The sequence below is a fragment of the Cryptomeria japonica genome, chromosome 4, assembly GCF_030272615.1.
Source record: "Cryptomeria japonica chromosome 4, Sugi_1.0, whole genome shotgun sequence".
NCBI classification, from domain to species: domain Eukaryota; kingdom Viridiplantae; phylum Streptophyta; class Pinopsida; order Cupressales; family Cupressaceae; genus Cryptomeria; species Cryptomeria japonica.
This window is the reverse complement of record NC_081408.1, coordinates 305823589-305836449: the sequence shown is the minus strand read 5'-3', so window position 1 is coordinate 305836449 and position 12861 is coordinate 305823589.

Genomic DNA, 12861 nt, shown 5'->3' with positions numbered 1-12861 from the left:
TTATCACATTAGTTAATATTTTTACTTTTAATCTCAATTTTTAACATTCATTTTATAATTTTTTAATGATAAATAGTCTATTTTTGTATTTAAAAATATGATATATAATTTTAAAAATATTTGAGTATAAATGTAAGGTTTACTAATATTAAGAAGAAAAAAAAGAATACAATAACCAAACACATATGATAGAAAATTACACATATTAAAATAAAATGCCACTTGCAGAGGCAAGAGATCACATGGAGAAACACCCATATATCAATTTTTTCAAAAGAAAATTCATATCAAATTTTAACTAGTACAAGAAAATTATAGTAACTCCATGTCCTTTAAATACCCACCTTCATTTAATTTTATTTTATTTTGTAAAGCTCATTAGAATTGTTATGACAGAACTCAAGTTGTATAAAATAGCACGTTAAGCATGCAAGGTTTGGTGTACTCTGGTACAAGTCATGTTCAAGGTTGGATCCACACTAAGGGGAATCTAATTTGAATTGTCAACGTAGAACTCAAATTTTTAAAAATCATTAAGCATGCAAGGTTTGATGTACTCCCATACAAATCAAAAGTTAAACCCACAATAAGAAGAATTTACTTCAAATTATCACCGCAAAACTCAAATTATGTAAAATAGAACATTAAGCATGCAAGGTTTAGTATACTCCATACAAATACTCAGATACAAGTCATCCTGAAGGTTGGACCCACAATAAGAGTAATTTACAAGAATAAATGGTAATAAAATTGAATAAATATCTTTGAGGCATTCTATCAAATATTTTACATATTTTTTATACTTTCATATTTTGCTTATATTGTTGGCATTATGTGAACTGGTATGAGGACATAATGACATTGTATGTTGTCATTGATGTCAATATGCTGAAGAAGTGAGAACCGACATATGAGAGAACTAGTAGAACAATGTGAACCGGCATTTGTGCCAAAGTGAACCGGTGTGTTTGTTCATGATGAACCGGCATATAGTTATGGGAACCAGCACATGGAAGTGTTGTATGACTACCATTTGGTAGTCTCAACTTCAGGGTTTCCGGTTTAAGTGCTTCAAGCCTGTGTGGCTCAACCGGTGGCTTTGTGCGATGAGTTAGCATGGTAACAAAGAACAGATCATGTTGCCACATAAGCCTTGTGCGCGTGAAGGATCTTGTATGAAGGAGATTGTTCCTATCTACCTCAAGAATGTGAGAAGTCTGTAAATCGGTGATAACGTGTGATGGGTTATTAGCCACCATAAAATCAGTGGAAATGGACAATGGAGAATATCTTGAGATTGGATCAAGAACTGTTGCATTTAATGTAGTGTGCTCAATGGTCAGGATTGAACCATTTGAATTCCTTAACCTAACAGGTTTAGGGTTTAGGGTTTATGCTACCGACCTATCTGTTTTCCTATAAGGTCGATATTGTGTCTCTTTCTGAGGTTGTTGGCAAAAGTTGTGTGTGTGTATCCATGAGAAGGGATACATGATTCTTGCCAGACCAAAAGGAGAGAAGTGATACCTGCAGAGTGTAAGTGCAGAAGGTGAAGAGGAGCTTGAGCAGATCTGCATTGGCATTGAGTGTTGTTACCAGATCATTGTAATACCTGTTGATCTCTAACCACCTCAACAATTGGAAATTCCCTTAACAGGGTAGCCTTAACCGGCTTGCTGTAAATCCTTTAACAGGGTAATTCAAAGCTATTGAGTTTGAAATCCTTTATCTATTGAGTTCTTGAAATCCTCTAACGAGGTAACCTTTAATAGGGTTTAACCCTTAACTGGGTATTCTATCCATCCCTTGACTAGGTGATCCCTAACAAGATCGATTCCTAGCAAAACCTATTGTAATGTCTCTAACCAGACAAGGCTCCTAACAGAGCGGACTTCTAAAGAGCTCAAAAATAGCTTGTGGGTATTCATCCCCACCGTGGTTTTTCCCGGTTGGGTTTCCACATGAAAAATATGTGTGTCATGTGTGATGCTTTTATCTTGTGATGCTTTGCTATTGTCTGTCAAGCATATGATGGTTCTGTGTTGTATGCCTGTCAATAAAACATGTTGAATTAGCTGTTATTATGGTCTGATGATAGATTACCTGTTTATGCATAAGGGTGAAATGGTAGTGTAGTCTTGAGTTGAGTGAAAAGCTAAGTGAGTAACCGGTTAATGCTTGTCTCAGTCATTCTTAGCTTTACCGGTTGCACTCTGTTTCAAACCGGTGTCACTGTTTGCCAGTCATTTGAAGTGTCTATTGTCAAACCTATTTAGAACTGTATTTTTGTCTACACTGATTCACCCCCCCCCCCTCTCAGCACCGGGTTAGTACTATCCATTAATCATTGAGTCATCAATTGGTATCAGAGCGTCCTCCAGGTCCTCTGTGCTATAAGCTTAACCGCTTGAGGTAAAGATCCCAGTCTAATGAGGAAGAGGGAAGGTCCAAAGCTTAATAGAGAAAATTTTAGTATATGGAAAGACAAAATGAAGATATACATCAGAAGCATGGGTGCTCAACACTAGAGCTATGTTGAGAATGTTTATGTTGCTCCTACCGGTACTCTCATCGATGACCAAAAGAGAGAGATGCAGGAGAATAGGCAAGTCATGGAAGCCCTAATTAGTAGCTTATCTGACATTGAGTTTATTGATGTTCAGGATAAAGTAAATCCCAAAGAGGTATGGGATACTCTTGAAAATATCTATGGCAGTGATGAGCATGTAAAACAGGCTAAGGAAGAAAGCCTTAGAGGGAAGTTTGAAGATATGTGGATGGTTGAAGGTGAGACCATTCAACAGTATGGAATAAGAATAAAAACCATTGTTGGAGATATCAAGAGTGCAGGTGGTAAAATAGAAGATTCCATTGTGGTAAGCAAAGTCCTGAGATCCCTATTGTTGGTCTATGCAATAAGGGTTGCTGCTATTCAGGAGCTAAGATCAATAAACAAGACTAAGGTATCCTAGACTCCATCATTGCAAAGTTGACAGCCTATGAGCTAAATAGTTTCGATGGCAGTGTTCAAAAGACTAAATCAGCTTTTAAAGCTTCTACAGTACCATCTAGAAAAGGAAAAGAAGCTAGCACTAGTGGTGAACCAAGACAAGGCAGAGAAATGGATGATGAGGAGATTCTAATGGCATTTGAAGCTCTCCTTTCTAGGAAACTTCCTAAAGGAACCGGAAAATACAGAGGTAAGCTACCTTTGAAATGCTTTTCTTGTAACCAGATAGGACATATTGTTGTAAACTGTCCTAATGGTGACAATAAGGACAAACTGGAAAGGTTCAAGAAATTCAAAGGAGGAAACCGGAGAAACTATTTTGTGGCAGTTGATGAAGGTGTCACAGATGAAGAATCAGAGGATGAAGAAAATGAAGATATTGTGTTTGTTGTTGTCAAGGAAGATGTGTCGGACAAGAAGGCCCTTGTCTCCTGGTTTGATAATTCCAATGAGTGGATCATTGATAGTGGTTGTTCTCACCATATGACTGGTGACCGGAGCAAGTTTCTATCCTTGGAGGAGTATGATGGTGGTGTGGTTCACTTTTGCAATGATGCACCATGCATGGTCAAAGGCAGAGGGTCCATCTCTCTAAATGGAAAGAGTAGTGCTGACAATGTGTATTGGGTTGATGGTCTTAGACACAACCTTCTGAGTGTTGCCCAGCTGAATGACAGTGACTTCACTCTGGAATTAAAGAATGGGGTTTGCAGAATCAAAGGAAAGAATGGTGAATTGGTGGCCACTGGCATGCAGACCAAAGGTAACCTATTTCAGCTGAATGCAAATATAAGTACTTGTCATATGGCTAAATTTGATGATAGCTGGATATGGCATAGGAGACTCTACTGTGTAAACTTTGATATCATTGTGAAGGCTAGTAAGATCAAGGCAGTTAGAGGGTTGACGGTGCTAAGAAAACCAGATAATACCTTGTGCAGAGAGTGTCAATTGGGGGAAATGTCTTCCTCAACCTTTAAAGGTAAATCTTTCACTGCTAACAACTTGCTTGATCTTGTGCATACTGATTTGTGTGGTCCTATGAAAACTAGAAGTGTGTAGGGTGATAGGTACTTCATGATTCTCACTGATGATTGCTCAAGAATGATGTGGGTCACATTCTTGAAAGACAAGTCTGAAGCCTTTGTAAAGTTCAAATCTTTCAGAGCATTAGTGGAGAAGGAAAGTGGTAAAAGGATCAAGTGCCTGAGAACTGATCAAGGAGGGGAATTCACTTCCAGTGAATTCAACAAGTACTATGAAGAACATGGCATCAAGAGGCAATTGTCTGCCCCCCGGACTCCACAACAGAATGGCCTAGTAGAGAGGAATAACCGGACTATGATTGAAGCAGCTAGAACCATGTTGATTCAAGGAAAGGTAGCTCACACCTTTTGGAGAGAAGAGGTGAGCACTACAGTCTACACAATGAACCGGGTACTCATCAAGAAAGGTAAGGATAAAACTCGTTATGAGTATTGGACCGGTAAGACACCTATGGTTAGCTAATTTAGAGTGTTTGGTAGCAAATGTTACATCAAGAGGAGTGAACACCAGAGCAAATTTGATGCGAAAAGTGATGAGGGAATATTCCTAGGATATTCCACTAAGAGCAAAGCTATCAAGTGTTTCAACAATAGGACTTAGAGAATTATGGAAAGCATCAATGTAAAAGTTGATGAAACCTCTGAGAAAACTGAGAAAACCGGCAGTGAGCAAGTGGTAAACAAACTAGTTGCAACCTTCTGGGAATTGGTTGATAGCCAACCGAGTACCAATAACAATGTTCCTACACCAGCAAATGTAGATGTTGATATTGATGGAGATGAGGATGAAGAAGAAAAGCAAGAGGAATCTATCAAGACCATTCCTCGGTATGTCAAGTTGAATCATGATCCTAAGTAGATCATAGGAGATAAGGATGCAGGAATCCTTACAAGAAGAAAGGTCAGAGAAAAATCATGTATGATCTCTGAATTTGAGTCTAAATCATTCAAAGAGGCACATAAGGATGAAGACTAGATCAAGGCAATGGAAGAGGAACTTGACCAGATAGAGAAAAATGGTACATGGTCTTTGGTACCCAGACCGGAGCACAAAAATGTCATTGGTACTAAATGGGTTTTCAGAAATAAGTTGAATGAGGATGGCATAGTGATTAGGAACAAAGCCAAATTAGTGTGCAAAGGATATGCTCAAGAAGGAGAAGACTATGGAGAAACCTTTGCTCCTGTAGCCAGATTGGAAGGAGTCTGTATGCTTCTTGCATATGCAGCTTTTAAAGGTTTCAAAGTATATCAAATGGATGTAAAATCTGCATTCCTAAATGGTGTACTTGAAGAGGAGGTGTATATTGAGCAACTAGATGGGTTTTCCCTATCTGAAGACAGTGACATGATATGTAGGCTACATAAAGCCTTATATGGACTAAAGCAGGCACCTAGAGCATGGTATGAACATCTGCATTCCCATCTTGTAAAGATTGGATTTGAGAGAACAAGTGAAGATAGTAATATCTACTTGAAGTCTGAAGGAGATCAGATCCTGATCTGTGAGGTTTTTGTTGATGACATTAGCTTTGGTGGAGATGACAAGATGAGTCATGAGTTTGCAGATGAGATGAAGAAAGAGTTTGAAATGTCACTCATAGGGGAGATTAAATTCTTCATTGGACTACAAATCCAGCAGATGAAGGATGGAATCTTTATCACTTAGTCCAAGTATGTCAAAGAGGTGTTGAAGACCTTTGGCATGGAAGATAGCAAGCCAGTTGGTACTCCGATGGTGACCGGTTGTAAACTATCTAAAGAAGATGACTTAGAATTAGTTGATGAGAAGGAATACTGATCAATGATTGGTAAGTTGCATTATGTAGTGCATAGCAGACCGGATATTGCACATGCAGTTGGCATTACTGCAAGAATCCAGAAAAGCCCAAGAGAATCTCACTTGGTTGCAGTCAAGTGGATTCTTAGGTATCTGAAGGGAACTATTGACTATGGATTATGGTATCCTTATAGCAAGGATTTCAACTTGAAAGTATACACAGATGTTGATTGGGCAGGAAATATAGATGACCGAAAAATCACAACCGATGGTGCATTCTTTCTCGGTGGTAGACTAGTCTCATGGATGAGTAAGAAGCAGAGTTGTATCTCTCAGTCTACAGCGGAAGTAGAGTATGTTGCAGCTTTCATGAACTGCACTCAGACAATTTGGATGAAGCATGTATTAAATGGCTTCAAAGTTTCTGTATCTGAATCGGTAAGTATATTTTATGACAATACTAGTGCAATTAATATCTCCAAGAATCCGGTTTTACATGCTAGAACCAAGCACTTTGAGATTAAGTATCATTTCTTGAGGGAAAAGGTTCAGAACAAAGAGATTGCACTAGAACATGTTTCTAGTCAGGAGCAATTAGCAAACATATTCACCAAGCCTCTCCCAAAGGCTACATTTATGTACTTAAGAGGTGAATTAGGGGTGTTGCCCCTTCAGGAGGTAAACTAAAGGTATATGCTCCACATCAATCAGGTATTGCAAAGTCAAATTTTTCTTCAGGATTGATGTGTTGAAGGATGCTACTCCTCAGGGGGAGCAGCATAATGGAACAGGGAAGCTTGTGCCTCCACTTTGGCATTGCTGTCAAAGGGGGAGAAGATGTGAAGCGGAGAAGATATCTGCAGAAATTGGGGGAGAAGATGTGAAGCGGAGATATATCTTTGTATATTGCCATCAATGCCAAAGGGGGAGATTGTTGACATTATGTAAACCCATATGTGGACATAATGACATTGTATGTTGTCATTGATGTCAATATGTTGAAGAAGTGAGAACCGGCATATGAGAGAACCGGTAGAACAATGTGAATGGGCATTTGTGCCAAAGTGAAGTGGTGTGTTTGTTCATGATGAACCGACATATAGTTATGGGAACTGGCACATGGAAGTGTTGTATGACTACCGGTTGGTAGTCTCAACTTCAAGGTTTCCAGTTTAAGTGCTTCAAGCCTGTGTGGCTCAACTGGCGACTTTGTGTGATGAGTTAGCATGGTAACAAAGAACAGATCGTGTTGCCATGTAAGCCTTGTGCGCATGAAGGCTCTTGCATGAAGGAGATTGTTCCTATCTACCTCGGGAATGTGAGAAGTTTGTAAATCAATGATAACGTGTGATGGGTTATCAGCTACCATAAAATCGATGGAAATAGACGATGGAGAATGTCTTGAGATTGGATCAAGAACTGTTGCATTTAATGCAGTGTGCTCAATGGTCAGGATTGAACCATTTGAATTCCTTAACCTAACAGGTTTAGGGTTTAGGGTTTATGCTACCGACCTATCTATTTTCCTATAAGGTCAATATTGTGTCTCTTTTTGAGGTTGTTGGCAAAATTTGTGTGTGTGTATCCAAGAGAAGGGATACGTGATTCTTGCCAGACCAAAAGGAGAGAAGTGATACCTGCAGAATGTAAGTGCAAAAGGTGAAGAGGAGCTTGAGCGGATCTGCATTGGCATTGAGTGTTGTTACCAGATCATTGTAATACCTGTTGATCTCTAACCACCTCAACAGTTGGAAAATCCCTTAACAGGGTAGCCTTAACCGGCTTGCTGTAAATCCTTTAACAGGGTAATTCAAAGCTATTGAGTTCGAAATCCTTTATCTATTGAGTTCTTGAAATCCTCTAACGAGGTAACCTTTAATAGGGTTTAACCCTTAACTGGGCATTCTAGCCATCCCTTGATCGAGTGATCCCTAACAGGATCGGTTCCTAGCAGAACCTATTGTAATGTCTCTAACCGAACAAGGCTCCTAACAGAGCGAACTTCTAAAGAGTTCAAAAACAGCTTGTGGGTATTCATCCCCACTGTGGTTTTTCCTAGTTGGGTTTCCACGTGAAAAATATGTGTGTCATGTGTGATGCTTTTATCTTGTGATGCTTTTCTATTGTCTGTCAAGCATATGATGGTTCTGTGTTTTATACCTGTCAATAAAACATGTTGAACTAGCTGTTATTATGGTTTGATGATAGATTACCTGTTTATGCATAGGGTGAAATGGTAGTGTAGTCTTGAGTTGAGTGAAAAGATAAGTGAGTAATCGGTTAATGCTTGTCTCAATCATTCTTAGCTTTACCAGTTGCACTTTGTTTCAAACCGGTGTCACTGTTTGCCAGTCATTTGAAGTGTCTGTTGTCAAACCGGTTTAGAACTGTATTTTTGTCTGCACTGATTCACCCCCCCCCCCCACCCTCTCAGTACCGGGTTAGTATTATCCGTTCATCATTGAGTTATCATATATGTCTACTAGAGCTTCTCCAACTATACTCTTCAAATAAGATCCCCAACCATTATGCTCTAATGGATATACGCACCTTATTCTGAAGCTCCTATTTTGGCACAAGCAGAAAGGATGTTGGCAAAGGTTGTGGAATTTGGCTTTCCACATGCCAATTATGTTTTCTTGAAATTTTATAAAGCCTTTTCAACAAATTTATGTTGTAAATACACTGCAATCATTACAGTCAATGAAACCACATTTCTTTGAGGCATTTGAATTATGCTTCCACATTTTCCATACACATCACCCACAAATTCTGCATTTCTTTGAGGCATTTGAATTATGCTTCCACATTTTCCATACACGCCAGCCACAAATTATTCGATCCTTTATGCTTTGATGGATCTACATGCCATGTTTCAGAGCTCCCATTTTGGCACAGGCATGGAGAATGCTTACAAATATTGTGAAATTCGGTTGTATGCCTTCCAATCACATTTTCTTGAAAGTTTATAAAGTCGTTTCAACAAATCCATGTTGTACATATCCTTCAATCATTGCATTCCATGAGACACATTTCTTTGAGGCATTTTCTCAAATAGGTCATGTGCTTTGTCTATGCTTCCCCATTTTGCATACATGACAACTACAACATCTAACAAAATTACTGGTACTTGAAGGTGGATGCTTGGAGTTGCAGGTCTTCCTGCAATTTCGCAGTTTGTCTTGATGTTTTATTTACTAGAATCTCCTCATTGGTTATATAGAAAGGTATATAGTGCAGGGCAAAAATAGATTTAAGGCATGAGCGTCATGAGTGGCTCTTCAAAAAAACATGATGTTTTGTTTGGTGATTTACAGGGCTAGGGCTTGCTAGAAGTGAAGCTATTGCCATCACAAATATTTCCTCGAAGCCTTAAAAATTCACATCTTTTTTAGACTGATTTATTGGATACAGAAAAGAGAAGCAGAGGCAATTGCCATCTTAAAAAGGATATAAGCCCCTAAAGAAGTTGATACTGAAATTCAAGAGCTAAAAGAAACTGGTGAAGTAGAAATTCAATTGCAGGATAGCAGAAGAGAGTTTGATAGACCAACCATGGGAAGAGCTTATACTAGATGCACTTGCCCTAATTTTCAAGAAAATGTTGTTTCAGGAGATTCTCCCAGTGGTGCCTGTAGTTTGTAAGTCATGGAGGAATGGAAGATGTATGGCAATTGTCTGTTGAATAGCACCTGTAGAATTTTAGGTGAGAAAATTCAATCTAAACCCTACTCAGACGAAATTTCCCAACAGTCAAAAAACAACTGTAGTTTAACGACGTGAGACAATTTGCCGGTGGTGGGGTTCTCATACAAGGGATAGCCTATCGGCTAATAAATATTACTTTTTCTTTTATTTTCTCATCTTTTTGAGTTAGATTAATGAATTTAGTTTGAATGTTGATATTAGCTTTTACTATCACCACAGCAAACTACTCGAGGGTTAGAGTATTTTGCAATCAATGCATAATTTATTTTAGAAGAAAAAAAGAATAGAAAAACGTCACCATGATTTTTGGGTTTTAGGTGTCTCAACCTTTGCAAATCCTAACATTGGCTAATGCGTTTATTTATTAATTTATTATTTTATTTATTATCTACAAATGTCTAGTCATCTAGTGGGATCCGCATGCTTGGTGGCATCCTACTTGGTGATGATTGTATGACACATATATTGCACATGTGGAGGTAGGCATCCCACGTGACGATCTTAACAAGTGTCGACCTAGGACATATTCTATGACAAAATGGACAAGTGGCAGGAGATATTTTTTGCATTGAGAGGGTTATGACAAGTTGTAAGAGAATAAGCTAAAAATAGTTATTTATGACAGATTCTCTTACAATTGTAAGTGTTGTAAGATATGACCGTTGTAAGCTATGTAAGAGCATTTTCATACCTCAAAATAGTAAATTTTGAGTGCCCAACTTAGGAGGTTTGAATGGGGAGTCATTTGGAGACATACATGTGTGATTTACATGCTTTTTGGTGGCCGAAAAATAGGGTTAAATGTTATGCAAGACCCCATCTTGATGCTTCATTGTCATGCCCAAACTTTTGGGCAAAACACTACCAACAAAAAAAAAAATTAAAAACACTTATTTACGTGCAAGCATTGCTTAATTAATTGTGACAACATTAACAAATTGTTCCAAATGAAACCTTTTTAAAACATTATAAGGAAAATGGATTTCTAAAGGGAACGATGAATTAAAGTTTAAATAGAAACCTAAGTTTCGGTAAAACTCCTAGACGATAAAAATCAAAATATTACTTACGTAACAATTACGATAACTCTAATAATCAAGAGATCAAATTAACTTTATAAGGGTACTATTCAATTCGCTCAAATGTCCCTTTCTTCATTTATGTTTCATAATAATAATTAGATCATCTTCTACTAAGAAGACATTAATATAATTACTAGATTTGATAATATCCATTATTTACTAAATACCAACACTATTACTATTTTGTTTCACTAATATTACCTAATTGAGCAGATACATTTAAGGTGCCAACATCGTTATGATACTTAAATTATCAAATTAAAGTATCCACATGGGTTAGCTAGGTTCTCACGACTTAGTCCCTAAATTTTATTATAGAGAAATTATATTGCACCATTACAATATCCTCTTCAATTAAGTATTTTGCTATATTGATTCATTCCATTTAATTATAAAAATAAACCCTCTTAGATCTCTAAAATGTAATTATATAATTTAAATCAAGTTGTTATATATTACTTTTTTTCAAACATCGACTATTTAATATTTTGTATTCAATATTCACATCTCTTCTTGCTTTAAATTCAATTAATAAATCTTCTCAAATATATTTACCCGATAATAATATTGTAGAAAAATTCATTTCCGATTCCATTAAATTCCAACTAGTTTATGGAACCCAAAAATAACTTACCAGATCCATTAAAATTCTTTAAAAATTAAGCTCCAAAATTAAATAGAATTTATACATCCTCATTAAATATACCCATATGTTTATTTTGAAACATATGTAAAATTTAAACACTTAGTAAGATATTTAATCTAACATTATAGACCATTTATATCACTCTTGTTTTAAACTATGTAATTTACAATTACCTTATAGACAATTTTATACATTCATGTTTTAATATGTATATTTCCTTTTTATTCAAAACACATATGTATAGAAACATTACTTATTTTCTAAATTTAAATGTCCCAACTGTCATAAAACACTAAATGGAAACTTATATCTAAGTTCTACCTTACCCATTCGTACTCTTAAACTCTATATACAAAAATAAATAAGTTTCCATATTAAAAATCATCCGTGCAAAACCCTAACAGAATATTATATATATCATTTAAATTGTTCTACATTTTAAAAAAATCTCATACTTCTTTCACTTTACCCTAACCCTACCCGGGGCTAGGGTTTTACTTTTTTATTTATTTTTTATTGTATCACGTAGGGGCGGAGGTTATGGTGGCGGGGGTTTTGGGGGGAGCGGCGCCGCTCACTGTGGGTTACCACAATGGCGGCAACCACTGCGGTCGCCCATAGTGGCGGCCCTCGGGCCGTTCACTGTGGACGGTTGCAGCAGCGGCACCCACAGTGGTGCCAGCCAAGGCCACCACTGTGTCGTGCACAGGGTTCGGCCCCCGCCGTCCACTGTGCATTTCACAGTGGTTCGGCCCGAGCCCGGGCCCTCTTTCTTTTCTTTTTTTTTAAATATCTTCTTTTTTTTTAAGAAAATGCTTTGATTTAAATATATATATATATATATATATATATATGGTATATAAGTATATTTTTAGAAAAGAAGAAAATGAATTTATTTAAATTTAAATGAATGAATAAAATTATATATATATATATATATACTTATATTTTAAGTGTGTAATGGCTTTAGAGCATTCTTGAAAATCTATGTTGTTAATATGTATAATTGAAAATCATTTTAACAGATAAATCAAAGGCTTCAGATTTTAATTAAATGAATATACATCTTTTAAATATAAATGTCAGGCTTCTATAATTGACAGAAGTATGTAAAATTTTTAACGCCGCTATTTAGATCTAAATTTTTAACGCCGCTATTTAGATCTAGATATTATTTAATTTCAATAAGTCTGTTTAACTTTAGATTTTATTTTCTTCATGCAAACAAATGACAGAATTTAAATGAACTCTAACAACAGCTTTATCCAAGTTATTTTAACTTTAGGCTTTATTTTCTGCAATGAAATAAAATCATAGATAAAATAAAATCACAGAATTAAATAAAATAACTTTTACATTTCCATGAATTGATCTAAATGCTTTTATTTTCAGCCTCCTGCATGCATGCAAATCTAATTCATTTCTTTTCTATTATTTTGTTTTAAGTGCATAAAAGGAATAAATAACTCACTTTCTTATCAAAATATCCTAAAACACGACAATGTTATTTTTTTCAGAAATTTAGAAAACTAAAAACCAAAGTTACTCCTTTCTTTTCTGCAGTATTGCATAAATAAATATTACATATC